Source organism: Sabethes cyaneus, chromosome 1 (assembly GCF_943734655.1).
Source record: "Sabethes cyaneus chromosome 1, idSabCyanKW18_F2, whole genome shotgun sequence".
Taxonomy (NCBI): domain Eukaryota; kingdom Metazoa; phylum Arthropoda; class Insecta; order Diptera; family Culicidae; genus Sabethes; species Sabethes cyaneus.
In genome coordinates, this window is record NC_071353.1 from 86,339,553 (window position 1) to 86,362,535 (window position 22,983).

The following is a 22,983-nucleotide window of genomic DNA, read 5'->3' on the forward strand; positions in this document are numbered from 1 at the left end:
AAAATTAGGTGTTCTAATCTCTGCCGCATTTCTAGTATTATATCTATGGATGTCACTTCCCCTTACAATTCGATCACACAAATATCGAGGCAGCAATCCATTAACTACTTTGAATATGAACACCATTGTCAAGAAAACAATTCGTTGCTTCACCGACAACCATTGCAAAGCGTCCAGCATCAACGTTGAGGAAGTGAATCTATTGCATCGCAAAATCAAACGCATGATTTTATTTTGTAAACGCTGTAACCTCGATATTTGTGATTCATTCGCTAAGAATAATATGGAAGTGCAAAAATCTAAGTGGGGAGAGATGATTGATTTATAGAGATGAATCTTACTAATAGTATTCAGCTCTTTTTTCAAACGACAGAGAATCCCGTACTTCTTGGCAATTTTTTTGATGACATTGTCAATATGGGTATTGAACTTGAGTTTGTCATCAATAATTACTCCAAGATATTTAATCTCGTGTACCCGTTCAATGATTTCACCGTCAATCTCTACATCAACGTGATCATTAAAACGGTTGCGCGATATTACCATTAATTTGGTTTTACTGGTATTCAACTTCAGTTGTTTGAATTTCAACCATCTACTCAGCGAGCGCAAATCTACATTCAAGTGTGTTATGGCATAATCGAGATTTTTAGCTGCTATGAACAACACAGTATCATCAGCGAAAAGATTGATGTCACAGAAACGTAAGACTCGTCTCATGTCATTAATGTACATAATGAATAATAGAGGCCCTAATACACTCCCTTGGGGTACACCTAGAGTGTTCCTCACGGGATCTGAGATAAAATCATTAAAAATTGTCTTTTGAGTTCTGTCACATAAGTAGCTCTCAAACCATTTATATGCATTACTCGTTATTCCGAAGCGCTTTACTGTTTGCAACAATAAGGGCCTAGAAATCGTTTCAAAAGCACGTTTCAAATCCAAAAACACCGCAACAATAGTATCTTTACGCTCGATATTCTCTTTCCATTTTGCTAACACCAAATTCAATGCAGTTTCACAAGAATGATCTTCCCGATATCCTGATTGCTCTGGTATTAGCAAATCGTTATTGTTAATATAGTTCAACAGCTGGCCTTTTACAACAAGCTCTAAAAATTTTTCTAAAGTGTGCAACATATTGATAGGGCGAAACTCTTCGGCTTTAATCGTCCCAGCAATTTTTTGAATTGGAACCACTAACGATTCCTTCCAAACATGTGGCACGTGCCCAGTTTGCAATGATTCATTTATAAGGCTCAGCAGGTCGTGTCCAATGACATGAAAGCAATCTTGTACAACTCTAGCGTTAACATTATCAATTCCAGTCGTTTTTTGCAACGAAAAACAAATATTTTTAAGTTCTACTAATGTTATTGGATGAAAATCGCTGAAACAACAGTTAGTGGCAATCGGTTGTTTTATTTCATCTGGTTCATCAACTAATTCAATAGATTGATTAATTGAAGAAACACTATCGATGAAATAATTATTAAACTTAGAAGCGATTGTTTGTTCAGATTGCTCTTCAGTGCCGTTAAAAGTTATGGACCGCGGTTTACAATCGCCAGGTTTTAACAAAGATTTGAGTATTCTCCATAACTCTTTGCTGTTGTTTTTGTGTTGATCAATTTTCCTCTGTATATATTCACTCCGTGTCTTGTTTAGAGACTGTGAATATATATTCCGCGAAACGGTATAGTTGTACCAATGATCACTTCTATTTGTTTTACAAAACTTTTTGTACCATTTGTCTCTTTTGCGTTTAAGGCGCAGCAAATCCAAATTGTACCAGCTATTCGAGTTCCGAATAACAACGAACTTTTGTTTGACTAACTGATTGGTACATGCTTTTAAGGTGTCATTAAGCACCGCCGTTTTCTGATCAAGGCTCCCTGTTAATGGAGAATCCAAGCTTCGTGCAACAAGTTCCGATACCTTTTGTTTCGAGTAATTTTTCCAGGTCTTTAATTTCACCAGACTACTACTACTGTTCATGCTACGATCGATATTTATTACTATCGTCTCATGATCAGTAATTTTTAACTCAGGGCACACCACTGCCAAAACAGAGTCAAAGTTAACGTAAACGTGGTCTATTAAAGTTCTACTGAACCTGGAAATACGCGTATATTCTTTAATTATTTGTTTTAAATTAAAGAATTCCGCTAATCGCTTCAAATGATTCGAATTATAGTTATCGCGCCAATTTATGTTGAAATCTCCCGTAATCATAGTAAATCTACTACAATCCACGAATATTTCAAACCAATTTTCTAATATCTCTATAAATCGTTGGTCGCTAGAACTGGGAGAGTGATAAATAACACCATAATTTCCCATCTTCATGCCGCTTTCCACTGTTATGCCTAAGAACCAATTACAATCGATTGCTTCGTTGTAGCGAAGAATAAATTGAACAGATTCTTTGACATAAATAGCAACCCCTCCAGTATGCCTTGAATGTGAACAACAGGCAGATATTTTGTAGAGTGACTATATACAGAGTGGCGACAATGTCAAAATTGGAATAATAATTATCTGTCAGTGTCATTCCAATCGAGCAGACAACCTATCCAACGCGTATGCAGGAAAGAGAAAGAAAAACCTAGGATAAACCGCATTGCATACATTTGGGATGACTTGGCGCCACTCTGTATATAGTCACTCTAATATTTTGTATCCCGGTATAGAATATTGATCAAATGCATCAATATCTACAATATGTGTTTCTGACAAACATATCAAAGATGGACGTTTTTCTTCTACAATCTGTCGCAACGCAGAGTAGTTTGTAGATAACCCAGCAATATTCAAATATATTATGTCAAATTTATTCACATTTCTCTTAGAGTTTGGTTCTAGGGGTGACTCACTTCGCAATTTTGCATTAGCTTTTTACATCATTTGCATTCACTGCAAAAATGCAAGCGAGATTTTTTTGCTGCAAGATTTTTTTATTGGCGGCAACCGTCAGTGTCAGCGCAGCGTGTGACAGCAAGAAATGTCATTGAACATTGAAGTCGAACAGAGCTGAATTTTTTTTACGACCCAAAAAACCAACCCGTGGAATTGTACAGCGTCTGAAGGGAAAACAGGATCGGTTCCGTGGTAATTTGTACGTCAAGCGTGTTGATTTCTCTACTCGTACTGTAATTTTCGCAATCCCAACCTTATGATCCGTCAAGTAGGAGTACCGGAGCCGTGTTGCTAAAATTTTAACGTTTCCAGTAAGAGTCAATAGCGCTAACATTACGGTAAGATTTTTTAACTTTATTCATTTTATATATTCTGATTAATTTTTATATTTCTGTGACAGAAAATGCGTCAACTTATTATGGCAATGCGTCAAAAATGGCACAGAAAAATATTCCAGAGCAAATTACGTGCAGCAAAAAGGAAACGTATTTAAGAAGTACCTTGCGTACAGTAATCGTGGCGGGATGGCACGGTGTCTCATTGACTTCATTACATATTAACTCTTGCAGAAGAAATCCAATCTGGTGACACCCCGAAACGGAGAGTTGCTATTTGCTGCTACGCAGGATTTCATCACTGGTGCTTTTCTGCTAACGCAGAAAGATCAATTCCTTACTCGAGAACAGACTATGCAATTGGCTGCCTGCATGCTGTCCAGTCCTTATACTAATATGAAGATTGACCTGCCAAAACCGGCCATAGTCAAGCCGAGAAAAATATGGATAGGCAAGCAAATTTTCAATTTGATACTGAAACCGAACAGGCAGTGCATTGTAAATGCCAATCTCTCGAAGAAAGGTCGCTATTATACCAGTGGCAAAGATATGTGCATCAAGGATTCGTGGGTTTTCATCCGTGACTCCGAGCTGATGTGTGGCGCAATGGATAAAGGTACAATGGGATCTGATACAAAAAGCTGTATGTTTTACGTGATTGTGAGAGATTTCGGCGAAGACGGCCATCCGGTCGATGTGGCGATTGGCTTCCTATTTTATGATGAATCATGGTTTTTCGTTTGGAGTCGGGGGTGTTACCTCTAACCGAAAACTGCTGGGTGAAAAGCAGGCCTTGCTGAAAATGACTACAGACGGTGTGACGAGTACATTGCCGAAACAAAGAAGGGAATACTCTAATGTCAGCCAGGTTGCACGGCGGAAAAAACAATAGAAGCAGTGATACTGAAAGAACTTTCCAGCATTCGAGAGCTGACAGCTGCTTGCTTCCGCGAGCTACATCCGACCGACAGTTCCCTCATTATGGCCCAGTTGGATTCGAAGGGCTCTAATGTTAATATTTCTCAGATGATAGTCTATGTCGGACAGCAGGCCATCAACGGTCCAACGGGTTCGAGGATCGGGCGCTGTCATATTTTGAAAAATTCTGTAAGTATACTTTTTATTGTTCATTTAAAAAAAACAACATCCAATCTTATATATGCTAGTCTTAATGTTTAAAAAAAATCTACAATGACCAACATAAAGCGAAATTATCGACTGGTTTCGAAACCGGTCTCAATCAGCGTCACTCCTTTTGAACATTTTTCTTGTACTTTTTGCCTTTCTACTATATAAATATATAGTATAAAGGTATAGAAATCACTTGGAAAACCGGAAATGGAAAGAAGGTCCTGCAGGCCGAATGTCATATACCATTCGACTCAGTTTCGAAAACTGAGCATTTTCTGTATGTGTGTATGTATGTGTGTGTGCGTGTGTATGTGTGTGTGTGGGTATGTAACGCTTTCAATCTCACTCACTTTTCTCGGAGATGGCTGGACCGATTTTAATGTTCTTAGTGTCAAATGAAAGGTCTAGGTGTCCTATAGGTTGCTATTGAATTTCATTTTGATCGCACTTTTAGTTCAAAAGTTATGTATAAAAATACGAAAAATATGGAACTTCATTATCTCACAGGTCCCTTAACCAATTTGAACAAAATTGATTGCATATGAAAGAGGAGTCTTGCAAACCCTTAACTTCCAAATTGCATGACGATTGGCCTTGTAGTTTGAAAGTTACATAAAGAAATGTGAAAAAATAGTATTTAAAACATATTTTTGAAACATATAAACATCAATTCAATGTAAAACATCACGCATTTTATTTTAATTTGAAAATTACTGCTGAGATCTATCAAACGAAACCGAGTTATTTAAAATCGGACGGTTCATTCAAAAGTTATTCAAACTTTAACACTTGAGCACCGTATATTAAACCGTTAAAACGTGTGAAATCAAAACATATCAATCAAATGTTGATTGTATTCAATGTATGTATGTATGTATGTATGTATGTATGTATGTATGTATGTATGTATGTATGTCTGTATGTATGTCTGTATGTATGTATGTATGTATGTATGTATGTATGTATTTATGTATGTATGTATGTATGTATGTATGTATGTATGTATGTATGTATGTATGTATGTATGTATGTATGTATGTATGTACGTGTGTATGTGATGACAATTTGCAATTTTCTAATTTGCATTGAAATTCAAGAAAAGTGAGAAACATGTCAATTGTCTGAAGTTTTTGAAGCCTCTTAGTGTAATACGAACTCTGAAATTAAAGAAAAGAAAAAACTTTTACCGACTAAATTCCACTATTTAATATTCATTCGCGACAGATACGTATACGCTTTGAAATAAGGCACTGATGAAGCCTGCACGTCTTAGGCGAACTACGTATCTGTTGCAAATAAATATTAAATAGTGGGATTCAATCGAAAAGTTTTTTCTTTCTTTGATTTCAGATTTCAATTGTCATTTTCTTCACTTGCTGTTACTCACAATTGTACAAGAAAAGGCCGCCTGTAGACCCGTTAGAGGGTTATTTTCTAATTTTCTATATATATTCATTCAAGTCTGCAAAAATTATCTTTCGTGTTAACATTATTTTTCTGTTCTGTTCAGATGTTTCTGAGAAATTAAATAATGATTATTGTAGTAGAAAGGCTAGGTCACGCCGCTAGGTGGATTAATTCGGGTTTTTTTTTGATGAATTGCTCCAAGGACTTCAGTCATTTTTCTTGTATTCTTCTGTTAAATATTGAGTAGAAAGCAGGGAATCGTAAATGGATTTGGATATAATTTAAATTGGATATAATTCCCTATAACCCGTTAACCACTAGCTCACACAACTACTAGGTGAAAGCTGTTGGTAAAAAGACTGTCTAAAATTGGGTGCGCCTCCTAAAAATAGAAAAGTTGGGTAATGTTAGCTGAATAATTACACTTCATATTCCAATTGTTAAATAAGTTCTAGGAAAAGTACCTACTTGTTTCATAGTAACAGTTTTCCGAAAAATTCCGTCCTTTAAAGGGTACGTATAAAAGAATTAGAGGAAACTCTGCCATAAGATTTACACGGAAAAGCAAATCAAACAGTTTTATTTATACGGCCTAACATAACAGCCCCATGCTGGGCAATTTAGGCAGCATTGGCAGCATCGTACCTGACTCCAAATTGCCGTCGCTTGAAACAGTTTGATTTTAGTTTTATTTATGTACATTGGGCGAACCCCTGCGCACGGGCATAACCTTGAGGATTGCTTAACTGCAACCAGGTCCCAGGGCTGGTCTGTATCTTTACATAGATGAAAGATGCACACTAGTGATGTCAAATGTGATGAAGCATGAACGTATACATATAGCGGAAATCACTGCCATGGTGAAATAACAGACAGAAATCCATTTTTATAGGTATAGATTTGTATGGGAGTCCCCCTTCTTTTTTCCATGTGTGGACTCATTACTGCGACCAGTATAGTTGATCTATTGTAAGGTGTTTGCTGTATGACCTGCACTGCGTTTCATTTTGCTATAATCGCAATTGAGTGAACGATATGCTTATTTTAAATTGTGTGCGTGCTTGCGTGTATTGGGGTTTACCCTTCCTTCAAAGTTTGATCTACTTTACCCACTTATTACTCGCTGCCAGCACTATCCCATATTATAGCCGTCCCTGGCGAGGACTCACCCGTACCACTGACCAGTACACTTAACTATAGGAGGGACATTCGCACTATCAAGAGGCTTCAGATGGTAAATATAGAATTCAGCACGAAGGAAGGGTAAGTGGAGGGGCCTGAAAATAAACCCATGCTAAAGTCACTTGACATCAAATTACTTGATTCTACTAAGATTCGAACCCACGACCACTCGCTTGTCAAAGCAGACTCGGTAACCTTGCGGCTACGGAGCCCCCCCCCCCCCTCTTAGTGGGGTGACGGATCTCTAACCATCATAAGAACCTTACCTGGCCCCAAAAACCCCTGAATGCTAATTTGCACGCCGATCGGTTCAGTAGTTTTCGATTCTATAAGGAACATACGGACAGGCAGACAGAAATCCATTTTTATAGGTATAGATTTTGCTCACTAAAAATAACGTACTTAAACGTTATATTTCAAGTGCCAGTGGTACGCAATAATTGTATTGTGAAACTGAATTGTTATTTATGCAACTTTTTATTGTCAATTGCAAGGAAAATTGTACCATCCAAAGTGCGATATCGCTCATAAAAGTGCTATTTTAACTTAAATCGTTTCGGTCTCTTCGGTGCACTTATTGCTTGGAAGATAACGAAAAAGTGCGCCGAAGAGACCGAAACGATTTAAGCTAAAATAGCACTTTTATGAGCGATATCGCACTTTGGATGGTACAATTTTTCTTGCAATTGACAATACAAGTTAAATGCAATAACGAAAGCACAACTTATAAAAAGTCATTATCGATATTAGCTGCATATGCGTTATAAACGAATAAAACGTATGGTTATGTTTTATTTCAATAACATGTATATTAGCAGTGAGTCAGGTAAAACAGTAGTCTGGTAATTGTCAAGACAACGCTCAGAATCAACATCAGAAATCGCCCAGGTAACCAATAAGCATTAAAATAAGCAGTAAATTAGCCATTTATTAGCATCCCTGGCGTTTTATACTGCAGGTTGTTGTTTATCAGCTTTTTGACTGCATAACTGTTGTAAATTGGCATCCACAATTCTATTTAAATTCTTCTTGTTGGTAACTAGCTAGAAATAAGCATTATCAGCACTATTAGAGGGCTAGCAGTAAAGTAGCCGCATATTTTGCCAAAATAGCATTTAAGTAGCATTTAAGGCAACTTAAATGCTTATTGGCTTGCTTTTAAATTGCATTGGAAATGCTTATTGGTTACCTGGGTCTTGTCTGGCAGCTGGTAATTGATAAACCAGGCTGGAAGCTATCGAAACACAGAATCGGTAAACCAAATGCAATTCTCAAGTCGTACACAACAAAATCAGGGACCGTCACATCATACCAGTTCAGGCAACTCCAGTGCACATAGACATAATGCTTCCACGGCGACCTAGAATAACACGTGAGTCGTATGAATATCAAGACGTGCGTAGTACATTGTTTGACTGATTCTTTAATCTATTATTAAAGACGACCAAGATTGCTCGGGGATTTGCGTGCTAAATTTCGGAATACCTACATTTCTTCAACATTCATACACCATCCCAGTGCAACATTTGGCATCTTTGTGACGAGATTTGTTGATAAAGTTCTATCTAGTCGACTGTCTTAGGAAACTCATCCAATCAATTCGGTTGAGTTATTTTTTTCTCTTTATTTTTAAGTTGCATTGCTGAATGACATGCAGATAATTGATTGTATGGACCATGCAAGAGTGTGTCGATCACCATAATTATAATAAAAAAGAGATTGTTTTTGATAAACTTCCGACAACGCGAAGTACCAATACCAAACTGCAGATGTTCATGTCATATTTAACTGTTGTAGCTTCATATTATCAATTTCGTACAAGCAGTTGAAACATTACTTAGTGGGTTTTCGTCAGTTTTGATTTGAATATTGAAAGTAACGTTGACATTAGAAAGTTCTGGTTTTGCGTAAATAAGTGCTGTTATTGAGTTATTTTGAATGAGAGTCACTTTGACTTGTTTTAAAATATACGTATTTTATTTACTCACTTGTTTTTAACTTAACAAACGTAACACCGCAATACGGTAGAAAACTGCGCGCTTACGGAGGTATATCCAAAAAACTTTCCGGCGTGATTAGCACGGAGGTAACCAGTTGCGGAGCAGTTAACTGAATATCAAATCTTTAGCAACATTACGGAACCAGCCTGCGACGTCGGCACGTATGGAAATACGGCAGTGCCAGCTCAACCAGTGTGATGCCTAGATACCAAACATCGGTGCGAATGTCATACGCAGGCTTCACAGGATCTATTCACTCCGGCACCATATATGCCGCACACCCAGCTAATCTTAGTTTTGTATCTGGTTTGTGATCTAAAGACCGGAAAATCAAAGAGGTTCTATTTTGTCTTCTTCGAAAACCAGCGATCGACGGTTTTAACGATTGAATATGAACGATAATATGAACGTTGTATTAAATTGTTGAGCCGAATGATACGGGAAGATCAAGTTGAGGACTATAAACCACCGAAAGACGATATGTCTGACGAGGAGATAAGTGTCAGTTGTATATAGAAGGATGTGCACAAAGTATAGTCAGTTTATAAATAAGACGGTCTATTAGATAACTTTAACGTATTAAGCCATTTATCAGAGATTTGAATGTGTTAAACATTCTCGGAGATATGAAACATTGTATTTGAACATATAGTTATAACATAACATGCTGTACATAAAGAAATGCTTCAAGAATAAATTCTGCGTTTCCCGTTCCAGTCGGGCCAATTCGTTCACCGTTACTGTGTTAGTTGCTCTCCGTGATCCCTATAGCAGCTGCTAATCGTTTCTCCCAATACGTAATTTTGCCGTAAAATTCATTCATTCATTGTCACTTTCATATTTTTATCAATTTGTTGAATGGTAACATTCAAATGGTCCATTGTCCTTATACATCGGTCAGGTTAGTCTTCCAGCAATTCTTGTCACGCTCACGTCCCTTTTATGGGACCGCAGATGCCAGTGAACTCGCTGGAACCACGCGTTCGACGTGCTCCGCTAAGAGGCCGATTCTGTGGACGCAGTTGCTTTTCTTGTCCGGCAACATATCATTTCTTATTGAAGGTTGTTTCACTAGAAATGCTCTCGCTATTCATATTCACCAGGTGATTAAATTTTCTCATTTCAAAAGAAACTTTGGAAATTTAACAAAGGTCTTATTAATAGTTCGTATTTAGACCTTTGTATTTGGACCTTTGTTAAATTACCAAAGTTTCTTTTGAAATGAGATTTTTGGACCAAAAGATGACCCAACCACGACGGCATTCCCCTACTTCTGAGGTAAGGGCTGTGCACGTTGATGATGCTTATATTGAAGAATCGGCCTTTGATTCTCAACCTGCACATTCGAGGATTGATTGGCCACCACCCAATCACCCATGTCCGCATCCCGCCCATCACTATGAAAGCTATACCCAGTTCGTGTGTTGCCGCAGCTCTGGTAGATGGTATGTCCATCTCTGAACGTACGTACCGTTGAACTCTTCCTGCACATCTCCTGCAGCGCTACGACGTCGAACTTGCGGTTCTTCAATACGTCGGAGAGCACTCGAGTGCTCCGATGGAAGTTGAGAGATCGGCAGTTCCACGTCCCGAGTTTCCAATCCATAGTCCTTTTTCGCTTAATATATGGCCATGGAATTCGGATTTTGTCGCTTCAATACCATCCTCACAGAGGGTTATCAACTTCGGCAGCATCTTATTAAGTCTTGCTTCAGTAACAGTTTGCACTTAACACGGCATGTATACGTATCTCCAAGTGACGTTCTACATGATCCACCATATCCTTCTTAGTAAACCATGTGATGACATTGATTGTACGGATCAAGTGTCTCAACCGTCTCAACGCCAGAATACTATCAAGTATCAACTATATCGGTCGGAGAGAATGGTGGACTTGCTGTGTATGATTGAAAATCAACCGGGTCGGATTTTGATCGGTTAACATCAGAGCGAGTTGATTGATATTGATTTGGCTACGTACAGTGAGGCGGTGATTGTCCCGGCAGGACAGAATGGGTGTGCAATTTTGCGGAGTCACACCCGATATCTAGGCGGTGATCGTACGAAAAATTACCCTGCGAGATCCAAATTCGCTGTCTGTCGAACATGAATTGACGACGCATTCCGGGAGTTTGTGATGTGCAAGGCTTTTATTTCATTTTTAGTGGCAGACAGTGGAGCCGCAACTATTGAAATTTTCACCGTCTAATTGTTCTAGGCTGGCAGTTGTTTCCCCATTAAAGCAGCTTCGGCTCGTAGATACGGTTGTGTCGATTTTACTGCCTCCCCTTGCAACTGGGACTAGCTGGTTGAGCGACTGGCCAAAGTGTATCAGGGTGGCAACTCAATCTGTGATTTCAAATTCCTGGTTTTTTCCCGGTTTTCCTGGTTGATTTTTGAAAAATTCCTGGTTTTCGAATATAACTCAAAATTAGCATCAAGAATGGAAAAATACAAGTTTTTTGTGTTGAATATTATGCTGGAAAGTTTGTCGGGTTATCTATTCCCTTTTACTAAATATGAAAGAGTAAACATAAAAATTTATATTTGCTACACTGACTAGGATTGAAACCAGCGGTGAGTCTTCTCTAGCAAATTTTTCTCATGAAAATGCGTCGGCGACGTTAGCTAAAGGCAAACATTATGAGAAAAATCGGCGAAAGAAGCAAAATCGGACAAGATACTTTTTCTCGTTCGGGTCTGTCTTTTGCAGACCTGCGGTTCCAAGTTAGGATGGTAAGCCGTCATTTTACGGCATCTTTGAAAGATGCACTTTTCAGAGGCCTGCGCAGGGCTCTGTATGCCATTCCCCCAAACTCATTCATGCCTACTTATAAGGGGCATGGATTAAGATTTTGGGTGGAATGGCTTAACTCTTGCAATTCCGCATGACGGATTAAACGCTTTGCTAGGTCATCCCCTCGGGGGCGCTAAGTTTCCTAACTTAGTTAAAAGCTTTATGCTCTTTTCGAAGACGACCAGTATCCCTTCGGGAGTTGAGATGCTTTACCGGTTTTACCGGTATTGCCAGGCACTTTTCCAATACCGAATTACCGGTTTTTCCACGTTCAAAAACCGGTATTTTCTTGCATGATTAAATAACAACTCAAGAAGCTTAAATCACTGGTAAAACTTTGAAAGTGTATTGTTGATAGTTCTCCCAGTCGACCTCGAGGTATGGTGCTGGCCTAATAAGCCAGTCGTCGTATGTTCGAATCTCGACTGAGAGAGGCTGTTAGAGTCAATAGGATCGCAGCAACTGGCCCTGCAATTGCCCTGCACTCTAAAAGCTGGCTGCGAATTTTGTCGTATAAAAACAGAACGTCAAGTTTCGAAATCGGAATGTAGCAGCTAGGCTTTGCTTTGCTTTTTTTAGTTCTACAAATAATAATTCAATCATGTAATTTTTTTCAAAGGGAAACCTCTGAAATACCTCACTGTTGTCAGCATAGAGCCGGAGTGCCTCGTGCTTTTTAAGCAGTTGTCTCCATTCAACTCAGTTCACTCCATGGGTCACTCATCGCTAATTTCCCAGCAGTTACAAGTCGCTTTTGATCTGGTTGAGCAATCTAGCACGTCGATCCCACCGAGTACTTGTGGGGTTGTTGAAAAGACCCGGTTTTGTCGCACTGTCATTTGGCATCCTTACGACTTGCCCAATCCACCGCAGCCTACTGACTTTGGCCAGATATAAGGGTAAACGGGGTAACAACGCCCGCCGGGGTAATACCGCCCACCATGTTTTTACAGGGCCTTGCTCAAATTGGTGTTAAATGTTGATGACAGTCATATTACTGAATGCGTTCGCAATATTTTACAATACCTTGTACAGCAATATCGTATAAACTATCGGAGAAATAAATAAATACAGATTTTTCGTTATAATTGTTTCGTTTTTTATAACTTTGTTCCCGCAGAACCTAGGGTCTATTTTATTCAAAACGTTAAAACTTTTAGTAAATCCAACCCATATCGCATCTCTGATCCTGTCTTCATCCGACAGTACCTAAATTAGGTAACTGTTCATGCAGTTTTGTTGAAATAAATAGTGAAATGTGTAACTCGGTCATTTGGGGGTAAAACCGCCCACAACGAACGGCGCAAGACCGTTGTACAGAATGTTAGTGCGCTAAGGAGATTTTTAAAATAATTGCATAGTTTGGACCAAAGAATCTCAGATTTACATAAAGCAATATAAATGTGCTTAGTTTGTAGCTGGTAGACTGTTTGGAAAAATCTAAATCGCCAATTTTCCCGCGGGCTCTATGGACATTTTCTTGTTTTCTCAGTTATAGCTTTTTTCAATAATTCCTCCCTCTTGGAACAAATATCATGGAATAAACATATTTTTTATGAAAAAATGGGAATCGAAAGCCAAAGTATCGATATCTGGTATCGCAATATATCGGAACGATCCGATACTGAGTAATGAGTATATCGCAGCCAAAATATCGATACTTCGATATTCACCGATATCGAAACCCGAAATATTCAGCAGGTTTTCAGATACGATTCGTCACGGGCTTGCGATGCAGCCACCTGCCTCGTTTATGTCGTTGACATCTCCGCACCACCAAGATACCGTATACGTTCCACTCGACAATGTTCGCTGCAGATTTATCGGTTAGGTGGGCGCTTTTTAACTAGAAGCACCAGGACTAGAACTGATCAGTTTCAAACAATTTTTCAATAGATTGGTCTAAAATGCAACAAAATATCCTGACAAGATTTTATTTTGAAAACCCCGCTAATTTGCTGCAAAGTTTGTTATATTTCAACAGAAGTAGTATCATAAATGCTTACATTAACTCCTATTATCAGAAAAGTGTTGGATGTAAATTAGATTCGCATAAGTTTACCTTCTCACATTATTTGTTAACATTGTGTTATTCTAGGGGGGAAAATATTAAAGATAATCCACATTTCAAGAAATAAAATTCCAAATTAGAATCAGACTTTGGCAAAACACCGAACGTAGCTTATACGGTCGTTACCGTTTCCTAAAACGGTTAGGAATTTATCGGTGGTGTTGAATTTGTCATACTTTTAGGACCAGTTTTCAATACTCCCGGTTAACACATTTCCGAGTTATCTGATATCGACCAACGCGAGTTAACTGATATCGGCAAGACTGTCATCTGCATATAATTTGAGTGAAGCCGAAATGTTTGGTCCTGGGGTCCAAGTTGAAAGCACTCCTTTTAGTTAATTTCGGTAAAGCTCTATATATCCGGAAACATCTAATAAACTAATGTTAAATAATAAAAAAGTTTTTCGATTTTCTAAAATATTTTGAGTGACACAAGGCATGGCTGGATTATGAGATTCGCATTTTTAGGCAGAGAATATAAATAACTGATCAGGAGCAGGAGCGGTTTAAAGCAATCATACGTAGCTCGCTTCACAGTTCACAGTATAAATGGTTCTTGCAAATCAATCTGCGCTTGCAACGATACGATGTTCGGTGGTGGCTTCAGGAAACAATTAACCTAACAATCCGTTGATATCGGCATCCACCGTAGAAGAGTATTCTCAAGTTTGCAAAAACACACATGGAGGTGCTTCATATTTATTTCAGTTGGCCGTGTGAGTCAATGAAATAGATAAGGGAATACGAAATCCTAACGCTACACAGTGGTCGGAAATTTAAAATTCTTGGCCAAAACCTCAAGATGATGAGATTCCATGTTTTTCGGGCTGCTGATTTCAAAAATGGTATTGAAAATGTGAAATTCAAAATGGCTGACCCAAAATGGCGGCCTTTTTTGCTAAATTTTAAAGTTTTTGATGTAAATTTCACCTAAAGGTGACTTTCAGGTCGTTGAGCTCAACAATAAAACTCAAAATGTAAAATGGCCGACCAATATGGCGGACCACTTTTGTATCTTTTAGTCCTTTTTAATTTATATCTGGCTCAGCATGTTTTTTGGTCTCTTTTTCAAGAAACAAAATTGAATTAAAAACAAATTCAATTTAAAATCGCCTTATTTACCCTATTAAAATCGCAAAATTCCATATTCTATTAGGTTATGCAACATTACTTTAAAAAATAATATTAATCGGAGTGATCATCGCTGCTGCTTTCATCACCGTCGCCGATTTTATCGCTGTCAGTGTCATTGTGTGTTGTCTTGTTGTGTAGCGTAACAACGCGATTGCAAGCAATCATTCTTCGAAAAATATGTTCCATTATCTTCTCACTCGTATATTTCCTTGATGCTTTATATTCATGTTGCGCGACTCCCAAGCTCCAGAATTTGTGCGGGCACTTTCCAATGTTCAATATTACGTCTTGCAGTATTTTCGTCATTAGAATTGCTCAACCCTGGTGTCGAGCGATCAATAAGCAAGTTTGAATGCTTATGCATGTTTGTATCTATAATTTCCATGTTTCAACCATTTTCTTTTCAACATTCTGAGCGTTCATTTAATTCGGCAAATAATAATGTGGCCCATCTGCCTTAATTTCTCCTTTTGGAGACCCTGCTGCCAGTTACCCTCATCCATTCGTTAATTTACAGAAGCTATAAAATGAATCGTAAGAGTTATTATTAATAATCTGTCACATTACGAACGATCAGGTGCTGTTAGAGTCAGTAGGATCGTTGAACTAGCCCGTAATTGTACTGTACTCGCGAAGTCTGTTGATAAAGAAGGGTAGTGTTTAATGACGGTTATCCCCTAGGCTTTGCTCTGCACCATCAACGGTTTATTTGTAAAGAACAGGCTAATAGATAAAAACAAGTTAAAAACTAGCACAGGTTGTTTGGAGCATCAAAAGCTCACACGTCCGATTTCGCCTACAAGTGCGCGTCAACACTAAATCTCCATTTTCTCGTAGAGTTGCAAATAGTTGCAAAAAAGCTACACACCCTCCGTCACAATTTGCCGCTCATAAAAATATATAACATTCGACGGCACCTCGCGGCACAAAAAGTAAATGCCAATTTCATTGCGCGCGCTAATTGAAAAAACTAGCATTTGCGAATGAAACTTTAAGCGTTGTTAAAGTATATATATATAACGAAAAAACTGAATTCCCATATAACGCTAATGAACTACATACCTTCAGAAACGTTATCCATTTTGGTTTATTGTTAGTTGATAATGCGATAACGAACCACATGCGTTATTGCCAAGAGCCACATATGCAAGCCGCACTAGCGAAGAGTCTCTCATACACTGACGTTTGACAGTACGCCAATCCACAAATCTACATTATCGATAGTTGATATTATTGGATATGATAAAATGACTTATTCTACGTGTAATTATGTCAGAATATGTCATGAATGATAACTTTCGATTTTGAAGGTTTTGGCCAGGTTTTTAAGGTTTCCAACCACTGTGCGCTAGCAAAAAGACACACATCCAGCATATATCCGAGGATCTTTTACAAAGCTAGCACACGTAATCCCGAGTGTTACCGAAATGCTAAAAACCGGCGTCTGAAAGACAACACCGAAACGGGTTAAGGTTGCTTTTTGAGCGTGCAATTCATTTTATCAGGCACGGCAGCAGCGTACCGCCTCAAATAAACTTTGTAGCATTTTTCAAATGCGGCATGCAGTATGGTTCAGCTTTAAGACACGCCTGTTTGGAAGCTTGAGAACTGAAACACGCTTCGATAATTTGGCAAAAAGTTATGCGTGAAGAACTGGCCTTTTTGTAGCTTTCGATACCTCTAATATCGGGTGAAAAGGTATCGATATCCGATAATATCGCATGGTAAAATATCGATGCCTGATACTCGATATGTCGAATGAAAATATCGATACCTCCGGTATCGATAAAATATCGCACATCCCTAATGAAAATATAGCAAATTATCTTAGCAATGGAAAAATAATATGCATCTGCTTTATCAATCAGAACAATTTGAAATGTCAAAAAATGACCCACCCGATAAATTGTAGGAACTTTAATACCCATATTGTTATATTTTATCTTAGATCCTCTCTAGTCCTTAAAGATTGACTCCAGGATGCCTAACCCGATCCATCTTGTTGTCTAAAGAAACTATACGGTATCAATTTCAAGACTGTTGGTACCTATATTACTGATATTCTTCCAATACGAGTGGTTGCCGGACACTCTTTCGAATTTGCGAATCTCGGGGAACTATGTATTGTTTGATAGCAAACTGGTTCAATTTGTTTAAATTAGATAAATTCACGAATCCAATGCCACCAGTTTCATTCAAATCGGTTGAATATTATTAAAGTTATACGCTATGGCGGTTTTACCCCGTTAGTGGGCATGTTTCACCCCGCATGGAAAAAATACTCTATTTTTTGGAAGTGTTTCCAAATCGCAATAAAAAATAGAAAATCATTACAAATATTTATGTTTTTATTTTTTACATGTAGGTAATAGATCAATTGTTCATTTAAAGCAGATAGATTAGAAATTGAGCTACAACTTTTTTTTATACAGGTGGTTTTGCTTAGGCGGGCGGTCTTGCCCCGTCTACCCTTACGATTGCAATCTCTCCAACAAGTGTATGTAGTTCGTGATTCATAAAACGTTCCCTCTCTCCGCTTTCAGTTTGTGCTCCGCCAAATATCATCCGCAGCACCTTCCGGTCAAACACGACAAGAGCGCGTATTTCCATTGTGAGTGACGTCACAGCTTCAAGTTTGTAAAGAACTACCGGTTAAATGAGGGTTTTGTACATTGTTAGCTTCGTACAGTGGCGTATGCTCCTTGATCATAGCGTTTTGCGAAGGGCAGAGCAGGTCCGATTTCCTGGATTTCCTACTTGAATGCACCAATTTATTAAGAATATTGCGCAACAAAAAAAAAATGTGCGATATACAGTGAAGCTGTTCAGAAAATCTCTAGTGAAAATTGACGGAGTATTCTAGAGAAATGTCAGAACACACCACCGAAGAAGGATTCGTTCGGGTGCTAATACAAACTGAAATAGAAATAACTTTCTGATTAGTTAGAATAGCCTGTTGACAGGACTGAGCCAATTCTACGTGCTCCAATCATCTCTTCGATCTAAAAAGTAAATATACGCTGTACTAGTTATGCGATGAATAGTTCATGAAGAATGAAGAAATCGTTGCATTGCCAGAACCAGTCCAAGCTGCTGTCGAATTGCTGTAACGGAAAAATTGCAAACTCTACGACTCTAGAGCTGCTCTCGGAACACCTCTCAGGTATCGCACAACTGCTGTTCGATTTACTGTATTGGTAGAATTTCAGAGAAAGTTCATATATTTAAATTTATTCGTTTTATAATTAACCGCCCTATTCGTGATTTAAAAACAAATGACTTTGTAATATTCTTCAAGACATCAAGGATGTTTTGCTAATAAAATTCTGTAAGGTACTTCCTTTATCCGAGGACACTGAATGAAAATTCTTTGCCTCCGCAAATTTTTTCATTAGAATTTATTCATTAACATTTGTTCTCGTTTAAGAGACAATATGATAAATTCTCTTGGCGTTTTAAAACTAAATTTTTTTAATGAACTAGTCAATTAGTTATGCCGAAAGAAATTGAGTACCATTGATTATGGAAAGATCTGCTTCAAATCATAAAATTTTTAAATGTAGTTTTCGATTATTAACTTTTAGCGGTTTTCATCAATACCGAAAAACCGGTTTTCGAAATACCGCCCAGTATTGGCATCTCTATACGGGAGTATAGGTTTTCTTTTATTTAAATGTTTTTGTGAAGATTTCTTTCCCCCGTCCAAACCCTCCCATTCTTCCTGATCCTTTTCCCTTCCCATCAGGGAAATGATGATGAGAAGCCAAAGCGGCGAGGCACAAATGTCCAAAATAAATATGAAGAACGTGCCACCCGAGCTAAAAATACCTTCTGAGGATTGAAACCACCCGTTTCCATAAGTTAACTCAATCTAGTACGATTAACTACTTTAAAGAGAAATTTCGTACTTATTTAAAATTTAAGTCATTCTGTAACTCGAATTGAGAGCTTGCTTTTCAATTTTGTAAAATTAAGAGTTGCGGAATGTGGCCACAGATTACTTCACAGACCCTTGCCCAACAACTTGTCTTGCCAGTTGGCTCAACGGGTAAGAAAAGCTAGCAGCTTGTAGCTCCAAATACTGGAACTAATCGAGGTCCAAGGGGCTTACGAGGCTCAGAGCGAATAAACAATAAAAACGATCGTATCCTGATTCCAAACACGGCGAAAACCAAGATTGAGTGTGCACGAACCAGGGCGACTGAGACAGCAACCCATCAATGATACTCCAAGCTGGAAAGAGCTGTTCAGAAGTTCTGTAAACGCGACAAAAGAGCCAGGGTCAACTAACTAGTTGAAGAGGGTCACTACCAGCAGACATATCCACTTATTGTAGAAAATTTTTGCTACCTTAGTTGACTTAGCACCAATGCGAGGATGTCGCCACGGGCAGAGCTGGCTAATTACTGATCGACCGTCCGACCGACCGAGACAAGCCTAACTGTTCATCTAAGCATTTAAACAACTCTTCCGAGTCTCAAAATCTGCAGACTAGAAAAATCAGCAGCGCGTGATGCCCACAGTACGTCGCATCGACCGTATCAACCCGGAGGTGCCGTCATTAATAGAAATTGTATATATGAAGTCTTGTAAATCACCAGGAATAGTCTGTATTTTAGCCGAGATGCTGAAATCTTGCCCAGTATCGCCATCGCAAATGTTGCATCAACTCTTCAGCAATATCTGGGAAACTTCAACATTTCCGGTGGATTGGATCCTTCTGTGAGCCCTAAAAGGGTTGCTACAGGAGTAAGACAGGGTTACAAACCTTCATCGCTACTGTTCCTCGTCGTTATGGATAAAATTTTAATTGGCTTTGATACCAAACCTGATCGAGGATTACCCTGAAACTTTTTGACAATGGAGTACACTAGAATCTCGTTTTACGTCCGTTCATTTTACGTGATTTCGTTTTACGTCACTTTTTTTACGTCCAAATTTTGAATTAACGTCCTCTCGTTTTACGTCCAAAATTTGAATTAACGTCCACTTTTTTTACGTCCAAAACTTGAATTAACGTCCTCTCGTTTTACGTCCGAAATTTGAATTTACGTCCTCTCGTTTTACTTCCGAAATTTGAATTAACGTCTTCGGGAAATGACTGCCACCTTCAAGATGGTATGGAAAATAACGCAGAATTGACTCCCTACGTGGCGCTAGTGGGAGGGGGGGCTCCCATACAAATGAAATTCAAATTTACTCATAACTCTAGAACTAATCAAGCAAAAGGAACCAAATTTGGCATGTAAGGGGTTTTGGAGGCAAGATTTTTTTCTATAGTGAATTTGGGCCTTTGCCTTCTTTAAGAAGGGGGATCCCATACAAATGAAATATAAGTTTCCTCATAACTCGAGAACTTATCAAGCAAATGGAACCAAATTTGGCTTGTGGGTGTTTTTGGAGACATGAATTTATTTTACGATGCTTTGAGACCCCTTACCCCTGTGGTACGAGGATAAGGACTCTCATACAAATAAAACAGAAATTTTTTCGAAACTTCCCGAAGACCGTAACTTTCTAGATAGCCAGCAGCGCAACACACCGCTTGTATAAGAATGCTACATATATGCTAGCGCCACGTAGTGAGTCAATTCTGCGCTATTTTCCATACCATCTTGAAGGCGGCAGTCATTTGAGTAACCTTCCCGAAGACCGTAACTTTCTAGATAGCCAGCAGAGCAAGGTACAGCTTGTATAAGAATGCTACATATACGCTAGCGCCACGTAATGAGCGAATTCTGCATTATTTTCCATACCATCTTGAAGGCGGCAGTCATTTGAGTAACCTTCCCGAAGACCGTAACTTTCTAGATAGCCAGCAGCGCCAGATAGAGCTTGTATAAGAATGCTAGCGCTACGTAGTAAGTCAATTCTGCGCTATTTTCCATACCATCTTGAAGGCGGCAGTCATTTGAGTAACCTTCCCGAAGACCGTAACTTTCTAAATAGTCAGCAACGCCAGATAGAGCTTGTATAAGAATGTTACATATACGCTAGCGCCACGTAGTGAGTCAATTCAGCGCTATTTTCCATACCATCTTGAAGGCGGCAGTCATTTGAGTAACCTTCCCGAAGACCGTAACTTTCTAGATAGCCAGCAGCGCCAGATAGAGCTTGTATAAGAATGCTACATATACGCTAGCGCCACGTAGTGAGTCAATTCTGCGCTATTTCCCATACTATCTTGAACGTGGCAGTCATTTGCGTAAACTTCCCGAAGACCGCAACATTCTAGATAGTCAGCAGCGTAAGATACAGCTTGTATAAAAATGCTACATATACGCTAGCGCCACGTAATGAGCGAATTCTGCATTATTTTCCATACCATCTTGAAGGTGTCAGTCATTTGCGTAAACTTCCCGAAGACCGCAACATTCTAGATAGTCAGCAGCGCAAGATATGGCCTGCATAAGAGTACTACATATACACTAGCGCCACGTAGTGAGACAATTCTATAATACATACAATCCGACGAAAAGCCCTTGATCTGCTAAACAACTTTGTTGAAGACACCAACGTGCTATACGGTCAGGATCACGAGTTATTCCATGTTGGAACCAATTATGTCAATTCGTCCACTTTTTTTACGTCCAAAACTTGAATTAACGTCCTCTCGTTTTACGTCCAAAATTTGAATTAACGTCCTCTCGTTTTACGTCCGAAATTTGAATTAACGTCCACTTTTTTTACGACCGATTTGATTTACGTCCCCCAATAGTGGACGTAAAACGAGATTTGACTGTACTTGACTCTTTATTTTATTTATCCGTCGAGGAAAGGAATTTGGTCGCATTGTTGCGCGAAGGAGTTCATTCTGGCCTGTGAGCTTTGCTTTTTGCGCCACGTGCTATGATGTTGGAACTTGAAATCAAGCTTGCCAGACTAGCAACTTTCTGCACTTGTTACGTACCGTCCTGGCAATAATGGCAAGTTTAATTCAAAACTGGAATGCTTTCATTCTGCATCAAATGCACAACGAATTCTTGGAGGCGTCTAATTTCACAAATTGTCATAAATAGTGTTTTGTGGGCGTTTGAATAGAATTATTGATATTTAAATTAAGCATTGTTCACATATTTTAACAAAGTCACTTATAGAAGTAAATCATTTTTACAGATAACAATAGCAGCTGCCGAAGATTAACCGAGATAGACCAAGTTCTAGCGGATGGTCAACTAAAAAACAAATCAGCTCACAGCAAGGCGAACTGTTCGCTCTCTGGTTCAAAGCCACCAGCAGTTCCCGAGATGACGATGGCAAAGGCAAAACCGACGTAGGATGGTAGCGTTTCGGAGCAAAAGAGCGATGAAATCGCGAGTGTCGCGGAGAAAAAAACCAACTATCCGCGGCCGGTGTTAGTTTGTCGTCTGCGCTGCCGGCCGGAACCGGCAAACTTTCGTCTGACGGTGACAGTTTTAGCTCAAGTACTGGATGGCTTTGGATTGTGATTCTGTGGATCTAGTTTCATCGGTTTTCTGTCGATCAGCAAGATAGTGACAGTGTGGTTGGGTACAGTTGCGGCGCGATTAAGCTACTTTTTTTCTCCTAATCAAAGTCGAATTCGGTACTGTCGTGGTCGCTACTGTATCCAAAATAAGGCCAAACACATTTCTGGACACGAAACGATTACTAGTGCTTTGATTGCTGCGCTGAAGCATGGCAGTCAAAAATCGTTCAAAGAGCGCAACAATCCAACAATGCATATTCTGGCGTGTAATTTACTGACCCGAGGTTATAGCGATAAAAACAGTGGTCGGAAACTTTGGTTCGTGCTTACAAAGACGATGTGATGAACGATCGTATTAGAGTTGATTATGAGAATTGCGCCCCGTTTACCGACAATTGCGTGGATGATTTCGGAACGAAGATTCCACCGAAGTGGATGTCGAAACAGGAGCTCAGTACGTTGGACCCGAGTACCGGAAACAATTTTGTTTCCATCGATGATAAGCATTCAACCGATAGTGGCAAGCACCTGATTGCTCAACTCGTAACTTCTTGA

At 39.0% G+C, this 22,983-nt stretch overlaps 1 pseudogene; it reads left to right on the forward strand.

Annotated features, from left to right (window-relative positions):
• Window positions 1-3,611: 3,611 nt before the first annotated feature.
• On the forward strand, window positions 3,612-22,983 carry LOC128745913 (DNA-directed RNA polymerase III subunit RPC1-like; annotated as a pseudogene).